The 17,070-nt window shown below is 29.4% G+C and overlaps 1 protein-coding gene across 3 annotated transcripts in view; it reads left to right on the plus strand.

Annotated features, from left to right (window-relative positions):
- The window catches only part of LOC116767848 (protein fem-1 homolog CG6966), a 39,036-nt gene that overhangs the window by 8,115 nt on the left and 13,851 nt on the right, over positions 1-17,070 (plus strand). The window contains exon 1 of one of the 3 annotated variants that reach the window (XM_032658345.2): positions 16,516-16,604. The exons of 1 other annotated variant lie outside the window; for it this stretch is intronic. The gene's annotated coding sequence lies outside the window, so the exon portion shown is untranslated. Of the gene's footprint in view, positions 1-16,515; positions 16,605-17,070 lie in introns of those variants that run through there. One more of the 3 variants, XM_061523640.1, reaches the window with a different exon arrangement.

The raw sequence follows: 17,070 nt of genomic DNA on the forward strand, positions 1-17,070 counted from the left end.
GCAGATATTTTTGTATCCAAATTTAATTTATAAATATTTTCGTTGCCATGGAAACGGCAAAGTCGGAGGCAAATATGGCAAATGCAGAGTCAAGCTGTCGTGTGAGTTAACAGAAACTTACGATTTTTTTGTTAAATGTTGCCTGTTATATAATTATCACTTCTCAAACACATTTGAAACTTGTATTAATATGTTTCTTGTTTAACAGAGTAGGTATTCAGTTTTCGAAAATTAAAAACACATATATTTCCTATATAAAACCGTATCCGGGCGTAATTTTTATAAAATACGTTCAATTATCTCGTCTATATATCATTAAACCGGATTATTTTCCTCTGCCATTTGTATAATATCGTTGTTTACGATTTCAAGTATAACTTGTATGTACATTACGAACGTTGAAAATGTGATTATAATTTTATGCTTCATTAAATATATAATGTTTTTATAATTTATTATATATAAGACTTGTTTATGACTTTTTAATGAATAAAACTTTTCAGCGTGTTCAGTATGTATATTAAATCTCTCTCTCTCTCTCTTGTAGTATATATAGTACCTTTATGTACTTAAAAACATTTTAAATATTTTGATTTCTCATAAATCATGTATATTACAGTATATAAATTTATTCTTACAATATTCATTGATTGTTTTTATTTGTAAAATTCTGAAAACCGTTTTTCTATAATAATATGTAAGATGAAAAAATATAAGACGGATATATGTAACAGATACTCACCACGTCTAGTCTGTCCGTGACGACGATTACTTTAAAGCTTAAACTTCGGATAAGATGTAGTGTAATAAAACGCGTAGTAAATATGAAAATTTTTACTTTTACATCACTGTCTTTATTCGTTGTTTTTGTTAGATTTACTTAATGATAATGTCGACGATAAATTTGACAACAACAAATTCAGCGATTGCTTCTACATAAAACTCGTTTCATTGCCTGCGACTTTGTATTTTATATTTAAATAAATGACGTCATCACACGTTTCATTAAAAATATAAACATCGTTGATTCGTAATAAGGAGATTAATTTCCCACAACATTAGTAGTGAATGCCATAACTCAACCAACGAAGGTTATAACTAAGGAAATGAAGCCGGTCATACAACCCAGGACCATATATGATTCACAGATGGACACGATTTCAGACCCCTATAAGGATCTCTGTTTACATTTCAATAAATGCCTGACATTTTGTATTTGATTACATTAATTCCTATTGGTATAACATAGCTATATCGAAGATTATTTTTAAATGTTCATAATAGTGAAAGTTTTGTATTGTTGTTAAATAAAGTCTCAATATCTATGAAAATTATCACTTCGTATAGAGATATATATAATATTTTCTCTTAACGGACACATGTGTAAAATGTCTGAAATAAACAAAATTATTATATTATTATTATTATATGTATATATGCAGGTTTGAGAATAAACTTCTTCGTATAAAATTTTTTCATCAAATATTTCATGTCTGACCCAGTTAATCATTTTCGTGATATATCACTAGTAATGTTCTTAATGAAAACGGTAATATTTAATTGATCAGTATAAAAATGCTTAACACGGCCAATATTCCTCCATAGTTATGTACAGATTCATTATGGAAATTCATGTGATAAATCATTCTTTTCCATAAAACTGTTCTCATATAAAGATAAGTAAAATTTTCGATTCCCATTGACGTTCGTTAGACGCTTAACACCTTTTATATTGAACTGAACTGCGCCTAGTTTGAACAAATTAATTACAAACGTGCATTCTAAAAACATGGCCATAGTTTTAAGGATTAAAGACAATAAATAAATTCACATATATATACATTTTATTTATGATTCTCAGAAATAAATACAAACACATTAAATTAATACTTAAGAGTTTTTGTAATTCATTAATATTTGAATATAATACAGACAAACAACTCGGTTATCATCACTGAATGAACGAGAAGGAAAAGCCATGTGAATTATTATAAACACGGAAATAAACGAGTGCGAAGACAAACATACACTATTACAGATAAAAAAACACTATACGAAGATAAGACATACTTTAAAGTATGCTTAACCCAAGTTTGATTCGTCACTAAATACGAAGCGTTAAGTGTTTTCCACACATGAATCTTTTATATTAAAATTAATGTAGTTTAATGAATGAGAAACGTGTAAATGTTGGTATGGAGTGTGATGAGAATTTATCTTTTGTATATTGTAACCATTCTACGATTTGTGCACTGTCACACTCTATACAGATAGTTTCTAGTTTTTTGTTCTAAAAAAAACTGAAAACTATCCGTGTTTCGTCTAACGACGCAAACTTGTGGTAAGGTTGCTAACGATCGATCATCAACACTATAAAAGTCAAAGAACGCTTTTGTAATCACGGAAGCGATGTTGAATAATAATTAAATTGAGATTAAATTAATTGGTTAGTGAATTTTTAACTGGAATAAAATTTCGAGATAAGGAATTTGTTACCATATCTTCTTTGCGTAAGGTGTATTTTTCTTTGAGTATATTTCAAGTCACAGAATAGACGAAATTAGTTACTTAACTATTTAGTAAGATTGTATTTAACCGCTTTAATTTCTCAGTAATAACCATAATTCATTTGGGTATGATCATGTAAATTTATTATTATTAGAGGCATCCTTAAAAATAACTATAGCCTATGATCCAAGGTACTAAAAAGGCAAGCCATAACAAGTTACAGCCGTCTCGTGAATGTTTGTCCATTGCAACTCTGTTAAGAGAAGAACTTATCAAATCAGAGACAATCCGTAGTTGGACCAATATCGTTATTTTGCCATAATGTGCGGTTCCAGGTCAGAACATCTCCTGAAAACCCTGGGTGATATAGAAATCCAGGACCCATAGCCACCAAAAATGTATCTGTCCAACCTCAGATTAACTGTTCAATTCAAGAAAATGTTCAGTAGACTAACTATCTGATATATACTATAAAAAAAAATTAATCGATTCTTTCAAACAAACATTCAATAATTTTAAAAGCTTCCTCATACCTTATTTATATTAAAACCATTTTATGATTTGCCGTTATAGAAAAACTTTTTCAGTTATGCGAAGAAAGGAAATCGGGAATTGTATGAGGCGCGGTGGAAATAAAACCTCATTCTTAATTAGGTACTATTTTATGAAGTTTAATTTTATTTTTTCTCTGTATATCTTGATAATTCTCTGATTATAAGCATTTTTAACTATGTAGTATATTTTTCGGACCTGCCGTTTCGATCAATAGACCATGGGGGTCGTTGACTCTAATAATGTTTTGCTGGTTTGTTACTAATAGCGGTAAAACCTACATCATTGTGACTCACGGTCGCACGGCTCTTATTATAAATGAATTAAAAGTATTTAATTCATATAACAGTTACGTTTATCATTTGACTGTTATTTTTGAAAATATTTTTGTTAATTTTTATTAATAAAGTATATTATTCGCTTGAGTTTAATTTATGATTGATTTAAATTTATAAGTAATTTTAAATTTAATCACACTTTTATCGTATAAAGATAGGTTTGTATAATTTTTCTGACTATCATAATAAAATAAAAAATGTATACGACAATCTATCTTGTATGTAGCTATTAAAAAACAGGTGTAATCAAATGACACAATTATTTAATTTAAAGATAATGCAATAATGTAGGTATTACCATTTTTGTATTATACTAGCTATTACTCGCGACTCCGTCTGTGTAAAAAAAAAAACAAAAAGAATAAAAAAAGGCTTTCTAGTTCCGCATTTGCAATTACTTCCCACTTGCGCTTGATAAGTGATAACGCTTAAGTTCGGGATCGGGATAAAAAGTAGCCTATGTTACTCCTTATTACAGCAGCTGCCAACAAAAGTCCCGTCAAAATCGATCCAGCCTTTTCAGAGATTAGCCAGAACAAACAGACAGACAAAAATTAAAATATATATGTTTTGATGTATGTACCGTATATATGAATATATATATAACACACGACAAACGGTTATTTCAATATTACAAGCAGACACTTCAAGTTTATTTATATGTTTAGATAAAAGCTACGGGTTACAAGACCCCAAGCTAAAGAATTTTTCTTTTTCGTCTTGCTTTAGTTAAAATATTTACAAAAAAAAAAATAGTCATAAATTTTTCTATTTTTTTTTTAAGGTTAAAAATAATTAAGTATTTAATATTGAAACACTCTACAGGGTGTAAAGATCAACATTAAGTAACTTACAGACACAGATTTTTTTTTTATTTACATATGTATCTATTTTTTGCCCGTGACTCCTACATAATGACTGCTAATTCTATTTATGTAATCCTGTACTTACCATTTTAATACATTAAGTACTCTTTGTTCGGATACCTCATTAAATATACATATGATATGTAATATATTTTAAGAATTGTGAATCATAAACATGAAAATCATTACCCTGTAAATTCATGACTTTCGTCCACATATTTTTTATTCTTACTAATCCCATCCCTCTAAATAAAATAACTTGTTCTTTGAACTGACAATTTTATTATTTATGTCCTTATGACTCACGGATCATTACCCGGGTTAATATGAAAAATATCTAGTAATAAATGTATTGACCACAACGATGTTATAAATGCAAATGTTGGTAAGGATGGCTGTGGCTATGACTGTCTAACTATTTTACACAAAAAACCGACTGGTTTATAGCTATTTACAATATTAATATTATTATTATTATTATTTACAATATTGAAGCTCATATAAGACATTAAAGGCTAAAATAATCCCAGAAAATCTAGTAATTCTCTCCGGAACACTGAAGGAATTGTTTTAAGTATAACGTCACTTAGCACGGGAATCATATAATATTTAGATTGCTTGCCATTACTTTTTTTAACATATAAATTATCAATATCAATAAATTCTCACTGACTTCACACCCATAGTCTACAGGAAAAAATCTGTGTATAATCTTTCTATTATATTCTTTAAGAAACTTTTTGCTGATCATGTGGTAGGTATGTATATATTTTTTCTTAAGCTAAAAACCTAGACATTACATGGGATTGTTTAAGTATTTCTTCGTTCACATGTATAGTCAGTGTACATAATGATAGCAAGGATAATTACACCGTTGAAGGGAATTCAATTCATATATATATGATGCAACATAGACGTGCTGTTGCAAAATAAACCGGCCCTTGTCTGCATAAACACAATGATTTATAGAATATGTACCATTTAAGGGAATTATTGCACAATATTATTATAATAATATACATACGTCAAAATCTCGTTAAATGTGAGTACGGCTCGATATCTTAGGTTCCAGTAGATTTTATATATTCCTTGTATAGAAACAACATTATAAATATATCATAATGTTCAATATATAAAAAGGAAATTTCAAAACTGTTACATAATAAATACTCTAATAATGAAAAATTTTGTACCGGCATTTATATTTTTGAAGTGATTTCTATGTCTACTCATTATAGTGTGTAATCTTGAGACGGGATCCGCTTATTCGCACCTCGATGGATCAGTAATCTCAGACGAGATCTCGTAAGTTTTTCGCCGGACTAACCCTATTTATAGTTTAAAAAATGAGGCGAGATCTCGGAAGTAACTAACATAATTATCTGAAGATATCGTTACTTTATTTGAAAGCTCTAATCTCTGGAACAGATAATTTTTCAAGGAATCCTGTTAGCTGTACATAATCACTTTACAACTAATAGGAGCGGAGTTTCATGAGAAATGCTGAAAAAACTAGGAAGAAAATTTTCTTCCAAATTTCCATTTTGCATGTGTTCTTCTTTAAACAACGGTGAATCTTTTACGAACATAAGCTCGAACTTCCAAACCAAGCTCCTTAAAACACTTAGACGTTACAAATACTTATAAATTCTACGCGAACAAAGTCATATCCAGACACTAGTGGCTTATTACTTCGAGACGATCTTCATAAAAGAAATACATGCGTCTAAACGTCGCTCGATTCATAATGGATTGAATTCTCACATGTCAACAATTGAAGATATGTTTTTATTTAGAAATCACGACTATTAGGGGCAAAACATGTGTTCGCAATAATTATCATTTACGAACATAACTTCGATGTAATGACGCGTGTCAAGAGCAGATGATTGCTCCGGAGTTGGCAGCGGAAATGTTTATGAGCGAGGCGGATTCAGCTTGGGACGTTTGAATTAAAGGATTCCATATATATTTACAAAATAATAATTAGTATTTTCTTTGTATGTACCTATGTTTGTTTGTAAGGTTTAAGATCAGGGATTATATGTATGGTGTTAAAAGGTTTCAAGTCCTAAAGATGTGAGCGAAGATTTGGGCGAAAGTTAGTGTTTAATATTTATATTGAAATTTACTAGTTTCGCATGATTTTTTTGTTCGGGGAATAAAAAATAATATATATATGTGTATTGTGTACAAATTAATTTCAAACATTTTATATTTTTTTTTTGAAGTAACTTCAAAATTATGTTTCTAACACAGACGAACAAATATATAAATATATATTGGCTGTAGCTACTGATACTACATCCACTACTAGCTGATACTTCCACCGAAATTGTAGAATACTAGAAAGTTAAAATTTTATCTGGTATTGTTAATATTTCAAAGAATTCTCCCACACCAAAAATCTCATTATAACTATGATAATGAAATTCTACAAAAGTTAGGTTAAGTCACATATCATATATATGTATATATTATATGTGAATCTTCTAAATGTTATTTTAATATATATATATATAATATGATACTTCGAATTGGTCCACAAAAAACCTTACAAAATTTATCACACATAAAATTATGATCACAGACAGACATAATGTCTTTGTTAAAGTAATCGTTAAAGTATTACCGACCTCGCTTAATAGGTCACTGTGTCGAAAATATAGTAATAATTTATTTATATGTTACAAATATAAACACAAAGACAACTTTCAGACAAACGTTATACATTATTTAAATGGAAACAATGCGTGACTAATCTATTCAAATCAGTTTGTACATATTAATATAGCGGCAATGAAAGTAAATTGATTATGCTAAGGTAATTGTATATGATTTAAATATTAGAGTTACTCAGTCTATTGTATTATAAAAATTTTCATCACACTTTCTGGACTATCGCAATATTGTCTAAAAATATAAACGGCAGTTCTGTAAGAATTGTAACTCTATAGTTACGTCTATTCTAATGGTTATTAATGATATTATATTTCCGCAACTGTACAGTGTTCTAAATTCGTTTCTCACTTCTTTTTTTTCTATACATAAAAGCTACATCAAATCTTTTACATAACAGCCTATATTGGTGACGTGTAAAAACTCCTTCATCCGAATCTAAAAGTTCATTAACCCCTAGTACAAGTTGTACATAAAATATACCCGGAATATTTGATATTTCAGAATTATTATTAATTTTATATATATTTTTATTACGCCATTTGATATTCGATTAATCATAAGGTATTTTTTTAATATCCATCTAAAGGTCATCAACTCATTTGATTCACTCCATTTAGTTTCTGTGTACAGATGACTGAAATAATAAGTTATATATTTAGAAAAAATATATATGTAACAATCCTTTGTAGATTTTTATTCCTACGTTACCTCACTAATCATATAAATTTTAATGTACCTGTGTTTTATGTATGCTTATTTGTTTACATTAGGTAAAAACTACTGAAGGAATTAAAAAGTAATAATAATTTTTCAGTTATCAAATTAAAATAAAAAATAACATGTCCATGTACAAAAAATATCTAGAATTTAAATGAATTTTTCCTATTACTATGAAAATATTTTTTTTTTTTCGTCGAATCAAAAAGACAATATTATATTTTCAATAATTTATTGTGGCCGCTCGTATTTTTTTGATGTTTTATCCACCTATTTATCAGTGATCATATCTCACAAGGAAGTTTTTTTATAAGAAAAAATATATTGTTTTTTTTCTTCCTATCTAATTAATATATTATACTCTGCTGATATTTTTTTGTATTGTCACGTTTGTTGTTATATACATATATTTTTTTATATAGTGTCAAAAAAAGTACACACCTTTTTGAAAAGGCTTCCGTGACTCGCCGGCCGGTAAACATTTTAGGCGGTATTAAAAAAAAATATCAAGTTTCTTACAAATTAACATATTTAAAAGTGATGCGTTATAAACTACATAATATGTATTATATATCTGTAAGTAGAAATTAATACGTATTTGACTTATAGCTGTAATACTTCCAAACATCAATTTATGAAGGAAACATTATTGTTATTATTTTAGCAATCTCGTCGTCAGTACAATTTTTCATAAGTAACTATTGCGTAGAATTAAAATTTAATTATTTTAAATATTACGATTTTTATTTCAAATATATTTATTGTATAGCACACACTATTTAGTTATTTTTAGTGTTTATGACTCAGAGTTGAGATGCCCGTCACAGATTTGGTTTACTGCGGAACTGAAATGTTTTATCGCTTTGATAAGAAAAGATTTTTATCATCTAAGTTATCGTTGGAGCTGTCTGGAGAGTTATCATAACCAATGTTATACAAATAAAATATATATGTACTAGATTCTTGAAAATAATTTCAATATAAATGATAGTATAAAAATAATAATAATAAAAAGATTTTTTTTCCATACTATTTGTATAACCGAAAGTAACTATGTCAATATGTATGTGATTTAAACGATTTTTTTTATATATGGAAATATATGTGGAAATTTTATAAATGTATGTTTAGCTAATTACGCAGGCGGCACCGCGGACTGTAGCTGTGATGTTTTCACGTCCCTATATAACATTCATTAATATAAAATAATAATATGTCATTTAAAAATGGAATATTTATTATTATATATATCTACACATGTCTTGTGTCTCAGTGAAATCTTCAATGACTATTTTTTTTCTAGTCAAGGTGACACGGAAGACAAGCATGTATTTAAATAACAAGAAGCTATAGAAACGCTTAATTTTAGTTATAGGGCAGTTGTTAGTATAAGTCTTAACGGCACTTCATGTTATCGTGTTTTATAGATGTCAATGATTTATACTTTCATCCTTATACGGTATAAATATTTATGATTTATAGGCCAGAAGCATTGTGACGTCACGCGTGACGTCACACACGTGTGCACAATTCGCCATACATCAAGCGAAACCCGTTCTGTACTTTTGCGGAAATGAAGGCGTTAGTTTACTGTAGAATTATCATGAGTGTGCCAAGACAAACTAGACATTCACAGTTTTAAAGTTTATCGTTCATAGTATAATATGATACTATCAAAGTGTATGTATGAATGAAAACTGATTACTATGTGTCTTTAGTTCAAAGTTAAAAACTTGTGGTAGTGAAGAATGTGATTATAAAGAATAGACACGAATAGTAAGACCATACCCAGGCGGAATCAAAATATATGACATTCAATGTTATTTTTTTTTAATGAGCTGTTACTTACAGTTTCTAAGCATATTATATATTTATTTATATGATCGTTGTGATAACTTTAACAAAAGGATAAATTTAAAATAATAAAATTACAATGTATTTTTATTTTTTGTGAGATGTTATCACGAAATATTTTTTAAACCATAACAATGGTCTTTTATATTATATTAAAGACTAGTACGTTTGTTACTTCTCAAAAATATGCCAACATATATAGAGCTATAAATTAATATTGTTTTTCCTATGTAATATATTTTCTAATACAATTAGAATAAACTATTATAAATGTTCACTCGGGGTTTGAACCCAGGAACTATTGAAGTGGCCAGCGCGCGTCAAGCGATCGTTCAATACGTACGTAATATAATATTGTATGGGTACGCTTGTTGGCGACACGACTCGGTTACGCAATTCTAACGTAACGAAACCTTAAAGTCGGTATGCAAAGGTTTCCGCGTATACAAAGCCGGCTACAGAAGATATGTCACTATACACCTGGATATCTTAAAGAAGACAATAATGATGTATATTACGTGTGTAATCTATATGTCAAGATCAACGCACTATAATGTTTTTAATTTCGATATAGCAATTTAAGATTGTGAGGCTGCTTTTCAAATTTCGAACGGCGCGGCGTGCGCCAAAAATAGTATCATTCAAATTAAAAGTCTCTATAGAGAATATTAATTGGTTATAAATTTGTAGCGGAATAATCTTTTATGTGTTTTTAAATTCATATTTCGCCTCTTATAGATATAGATACCATTAATCTAACTTTCATTTAACCGAACTTCCGCAACGTTATCTTTAGCATTATTTATCAAAACTCCATTTTCCTATTCCATTCTTCCTGTGAATATATATGTTAATAGCATTAGCCTTTTTAATATTTTCTTCTCGTGAATGCTGCAGCTGAAAATATTGAGATAAAGAAAATGTCGAACGTGTAATTTTCTTGAAAACGCTCCTTTAAAAACCTTGACCTCTCGTAATTCAGCCCCGGCTGTAACTAAGGATGGCTGTTATAATTTCGAGGCTTCAGAAAATATCTTGTTTATTTAATTTTATACCACAGTCTATTAATTTTAATTACATAAGTTGTTATGCGATTATGAACTTTAATGAAGTTAAAATTGTATATCAGTATTGAAATGATTATCTGAAGTTATTTTTCAATACTTTTGTCACCGACCTATTTACGTATTAATGTATAATATAATAGTTACTCTGATGGTATTCACGTGAAAGTAATTTTATTGCTCATTAAAATATTTTTATTTATATTTCGTGTCCGTTATTCCTCGTATTTCTTCTATTTTCTTGTTATCAAATAACTAAATATAAATACATAGTTGTAATCGTTTATTTGCTAGGTAGTTTTTTTGTATTGCGTATTATTTAAACGTATTATCGTATATTTTTTTCACATTCGTTTGAATACATTTCGTTTGCTAAGCAACGCGTTATTGATCTCTCACTTCCAATGTCGTTAGTTCCACGGCCGTTTATTTGAAGGACGAGATGCCTAAGAGGGATATTTGAGAAGAAGTAGAACACAACTTTATATATTAAATATTAATTAATATATATAATATTACTACCGATTGTTTCATTCTTAAATTTTTTTATATATATAGTAATAAAAAAAACCTTTTGCCTGTTTTTGTAAAATTGTCAATTAAAAAAAACTGCAACCCATGTTCTAAGTAATTATCGAAATGTTAGAATTAAATAGCAGCCCCTTTTATAGCTTTTAATTGAATGTTATTATTTCCTCATTAGTTGTTACGTATTATTTTACGTATAACGTATATATGAAATAATTAATCGTCCTGTGACAGCCCTGAAAAAGCAATTAGATGGAGTGTTTCCGTATGACCCGTTTTACTTTTCAAGTTTTTCTTAGTTAAAGTAAAGGGTTGGTATATTTTTATTATGGCTCACTTTATATAATGTAGACATTTATTTAAGGTACATCTGATATATTACACTTGAATGTGCATGCTTATTTTAAACATAATTCATGGATTCTTCTATGGCTTTCGAAAATAGTGCTATTAAAACTTTACGAAACACTTTCCCTTACGTTTTTGGAAATGTTTATTTTGTCCCAAAAACTTTTCTCATACCTGATCCAAGACCCGCCAATGACAAAATCAATTTACCTCGGTACATTTTCACCTAACTGAAATGGCAGACCTACATTTTAGAAACTTAGCGATACTGAATATTTCGGACAATGATTTGAAATTTCATCGTGATGTTTTTCATATCTTCTGGATGAATTAAGATGCAGAACTGCAAGCGAGTCGAGAACATTCATCATGAGCATTCAGGATATGAATGATCTCCATGACCTCAACATTGTGCAGCATACTGACAAGGCTGGCAGCGCATTTCCTCTTTTGTTGTAGACATGTCTGTAGGGTCAGGGCGCCTTTTCTCATCAGCTATCTGGTTTAAGTTAGATTTGCTTCTAGCCTACATACGACATGGAGTCAAAGAAATAGATTTCTCTGTGAAAGTAAAAGAGAATAAAAGTTGCCCCCACTGATAGTAACAGTGTAATAGCTTCCTAATCACAACGGTAATGATTAGTTGAGTACGTTCGAAATGCAACTGTATGTTCTTTTTACTTTTAACTGAGTTAGCAGGTATCCCAATCCCTTTTTGTACGACCTATGTATAGATTATAATTGTGCTATCTTGACAACCAGGGTGTTGGGGGGAGGGTCCCCCCTCTAACCGGTATAGTTCTCATAGTAAATGTCAAGCTATGAACCAGTCCTGACCTTTCCTCAGTCATCCTTGCTGGCGAGAAAGTTGTCAATAACGTCAATAATCATTAACGCCTTTAGAATAACAACCGGCTATTGTTTCCAATAGTCGCTTTCACGCGTGATTCACTCATTATAACATTTAAAAAATTTTATCCATACGCTTTTTATGGATTTATTTTCCATATTTATCACCCAGCAGTGTGAAACCCATTTGATAGTTATGTTTTATGTAAACCATTAAATAGAAACTCGCAGCTCGATAGTATCGCAAATAATGATACATAATTTTAATGAAATTTATGCTCTTACTGAGCTTAATATAAAGCTCTTTGACATGTAGTTAGGCCAATGATATTAAATTTGAACAACGTCCGTCTATCCGTCCGTTGGTATTGCATGACTTATTTCTTATAATAATTTATAAAAAGCGAGAGTCGTATTACGCAGTATTACGTTACGACGACAAACAGAATATTGAACGTACACGAGTTGATGTCGCAACAACAGAAACACGCCTCAAATTATTTTGGATGTATACCAAATATTTTAATGTTTGTTTTGTAAATATTGCGATGTTACATCGTTTCATTTTGCTTATACATTATAATGCTATAGCCATTACGACTCTGTGATATATGTCATTTGAAATTGTCTTAAATTGAAACTCACTAGTCTTAAAATAATAATTGATATTTGCGTAAGAATCAACAAAAAAAGCCTAATTCAACGATTTATATAAATGTATATATCGCTTTATGACTTTTTATTTCCACGAACTCAACTTCATTTACATAAAAAAATATTCTTATCAATTTATTTTTAACCAAAATTACATATCTGTAAACTATGTAAACATTAGATATGCAGTGTATGTAATTTAATGTATACCTACTAACTCGCGAAAGTTAACCAATAAGACTGGGCCAGTGAGTATTGAGAATTTGCCCCGATAGCAACAGAAGTGCCAGCCGCAGTAGACAACCCGCTAGAAACTAAATCTGATAGACTTTCCATGTTATATAATTTATAATACTAGGTTTATTATATTTTGTGTGCCTTGTTTAGTCGTTAATAGGTTCTAAGTCGTTAAAGGTAGATCTATAGGCTAATAAACGTGTCGTATAAGGTTATATGAATATACATTGGATTTTATACATAAGTGTTATATATAAATATGAACTTTTATTTTTATAAGGAAAATATAAAATGGAAGTAATAGAGTCACAATTACTTTTTAAACATTTTAGAATCACTTTCTTTCTTGAAACAGTTTTTTTTTCATTCTAATTTTAGCTATTATGTTATTAATGGTTATTAATCAGCCTGTGTGTTATGTTCCATGGTTTAACATCTAAACCTACTTGATAACCGGGGGCTAGGAATATAAGGAGTTTGAAATTATAAATTCCTATCATCTTTTAAATGTACTGTTAATTCAAATTTATGTTAAACAATTTTGGAATTAACATTTTAGTATATAAAACACCTACATTGGTTTAAACGTTATACTTTAACTGCTGTATAATTTTTAACCCAGTCGCAGATAACCTAATGATTAATTCAATTGATATGATCATCCTTCATTGTCCTGCCTTACGATTCCGGTTAACAGCCTGTTTTATAAAAATAACAGCAAACAATACGTCTATACAAGATTACTGGCATTGAGACTCAAAGTAAGGAAGGGGCTTGTTGCAATTATAAACTATGGATATAAAAACGGCTTAAAGTATTTCGGTCTGTCCAAACGGCTTGCATGAATATATACATATGTCCCACGTATAAAAAACTATGTTACAATCCTATACCGAAGCATTCAAATTCTATATATTTCTTACGTATTTCGAAATTATCTTTCACTAATATTATACTTGTATTATAGTTTCATATACACATTATACAATCGTGTATATTGTAAATGGAACGCAACATATTCGTTCCTGTATTGTTTGACAGCTAGTGATAGCGCCTTGTTCCTTTTTTCTACTCATCGTGCGGACTCCTTTTCTTTACTAATTAAACTATAATCACGCTGCAATTTGCAAATATTATTTATTTATAAATTCCTGCAGTGTATTATTAAGTGTCCGCTTAAAATTTTGTTTAAGCCCCGAACTTAAGCGGTTCAGTTATTTGGGACAGAATTATTGTCTTATTTATGTACAAAAAATTTATTCTCTTTCGTGTTTGCAGACAGTGGAATTAGCTTCGTTTTCTAAATCTACATTGATCTACGGACAGCAAAAAAAAAAGTAATTTATAAAAATTTAAATCTGCTATAATGATTATTAATAATTGCTTTAATATTTGCATAACGGAGCTGCCACCGTGTTAAATTATATATTCAATACTATTTATATAAATTGGAACGAATAGAGATCCTCTAGTAGAGAAAGTTGGTCTACAACTAGTTTTGAGACCTATTTTGGTCTGTAAAACTATGTATTCGCGTTTTCTCCTTTCTATTCCATGCTATGTTTATTATAATAAGTCGTGATACAGGAAATCTAAGTGTTTCCTAACTAGATTTCACCTAAACGCCTGCTGGTTTCTCGGTAGCTATTATGTATATGTATGTATTTAATGAAGGAGGCGAAAGGCTCTCAATGAGAATATTTTAAGTGGATTTGTGTTGTTAGTGTTTGGATCAGAAAAAGTCTGAACACTTATGTATGATATAAAACGTGGGAGAATAAATAAATAATCTTTGGTAACTCTCGTATAATATTATTATTCTACTTCACACATATTTCTTATGAACAATATAAAAATTTACTCTTGTATTTTCTAAATTACCAAAAATAATAAATTATATTATATATTAAATAAAAAAAACATAGCAATATGCCTTACAAGAGTAACATATTTAATATGTCTTTAAACAAACAAGGCGCTGCTGATGTTTTAAAAAATATTATCGTTTTGAAATTACTTGTGAATAAAAAAAATTAAAACAAAAAGTTTCTGAACCACTTGTCTCAACATCCTATACAAATTTGATATTTATTACGTAAACAAATAACATAGAATAATATTAATTTTAAATATTGTATCATTTTTCATTCAAGATACTTGTGAAGGGCCCGAGTGCTTGCGAAAGAGATATCATTTCGAGCTAGGATTTTGTAAATCATTTGCTAGGCACGCAATACTATTTACTAACAAATATATTTTTTTATTAATACTTTAAAAAAAATATCAACATAAAACGTCACATAACTAGCATATCTATTTTATATTCCTTTGTATCTTGGCGTGTAATAAATAAAAAATGCGCTGTATGCCCTTAGGAGTGTTATTGAAATCGTTGGAAGAATACTTGCTTTATTGTAAGGGATATTCTTTTTTACTGAATTTCTAAAGTCACATTTGAGTAGGACTTAATGTCTTGAACATATTTTCATTTAGTTTATTAGTTTGACATTAATTAATACTAGGAATAAAATATCATATCTGATGGTTATGAGGCTTAGTAGCTTAAAATAAAGCGGTGACCTTGACCTAAAGATAAGTGTACACGGATCGAGGTTTCATAGCCACAATATATTTAGCCTTTTATAACATTATAGCAAAGTCAGTCTTCTCTAGTGCGTGATACAATCAAAATGTTCTATACTTTCAAATCTTAACCGGCTTGAATTAACAGTTTATTCAAACTAAACCTCTCTGACAGTAATGTGCTACCAGCATTATAGGAAAGTGCAATATTTTATGGTTTCGAGTCGCCTGTGCCGGTAATAATAGATATCTAAATCTTCGACTTTCTAAATTTGTAATACAAACACTGTTCACCAATTTCATTTATAAAATTATCTTATACAAGTGTTTAAATCTGATATAAGTATATTATGTAATGGAAAATGTTGAATTTTGTCCTCGACTCTTTCTTATACTTATCTCTCCTCTGAAACTGAAATTAAACACAAAAAATGAATTTCGGATATATGTAGTTTTAAAAAAGTTTATTTGGTGTTTTATTTTCACTGAATTAACTTATTTCTTAAACGGATCCTCGGTGTATACAAGGGATTACCATCACAAGATATTTCGAAAGATTTTCTAACGCGGAACAACAATTCCGTAACGACGCCCAGTACCGATCGTGAAACAAAAGGTGTCTACATCAGTTCCATTGGAACTAAACGAATATAAAAAAAACCGGAACCGGTTGCTAATCTCTTCGTTGCTACATGCAGTTGGAAAGGCTAGGGTTGCGTAACGGTTGTGTAACCAGTGAAAGAGTCTGCAGCCTGCAGTGTTGCATTCGCTTTGTCAGAGAGCGGACGTGCGCGCGCGCATATCGTTACCAGTACTCTTTTAATGTAACTCATAATAACACATATATTATATTTAATAAATAGTACCATTAGATTTAAAGCAAATAATATAAATCTTAGTTTGATTTCATATTATTTTGCACGTTTTTTTTATTAATCGGATTGATATTAGTTTTGTTTATTTACGTTTTGCTGTGACGGATATTTCGTGTTACGTTGTAGATATAACGCAACATTTTTGCATTCGATTTTCATTTGCCGTGTTAGCGATAATGAATCATTGTTCGTTAGTTGATGTACAGTTTCCAATTCAATTATAACATGTGATCGAATGTTGTTTATATTATTTGTGTGATTTAAGCAAATATTATCATGAGAATTCTCATCGTAATGTAATTGGATCTATTTTAATGTGAAAGTTTTAAAGACGTTTGTTACATTACAATATTTAATATTATAAATAATTTGTTTTTTTTTTTTTTTTCATATCGTCTGTAAGTTAAAATACGTC

The sequence above is a fragment of the Danaus plexippus genome, chromosome 19 (assembly GCF_018135715.1).
Source record: "Danaus plexippus chromosome 19, MEX_DaPlex, whole genome shotgun sequence".
Lineage (NCBI taxonomy): Eukaryota > Metazoa > Arthropoda > Insecta > Lepidoptera > Nymphalidae > Danaus > Danaus plexippus.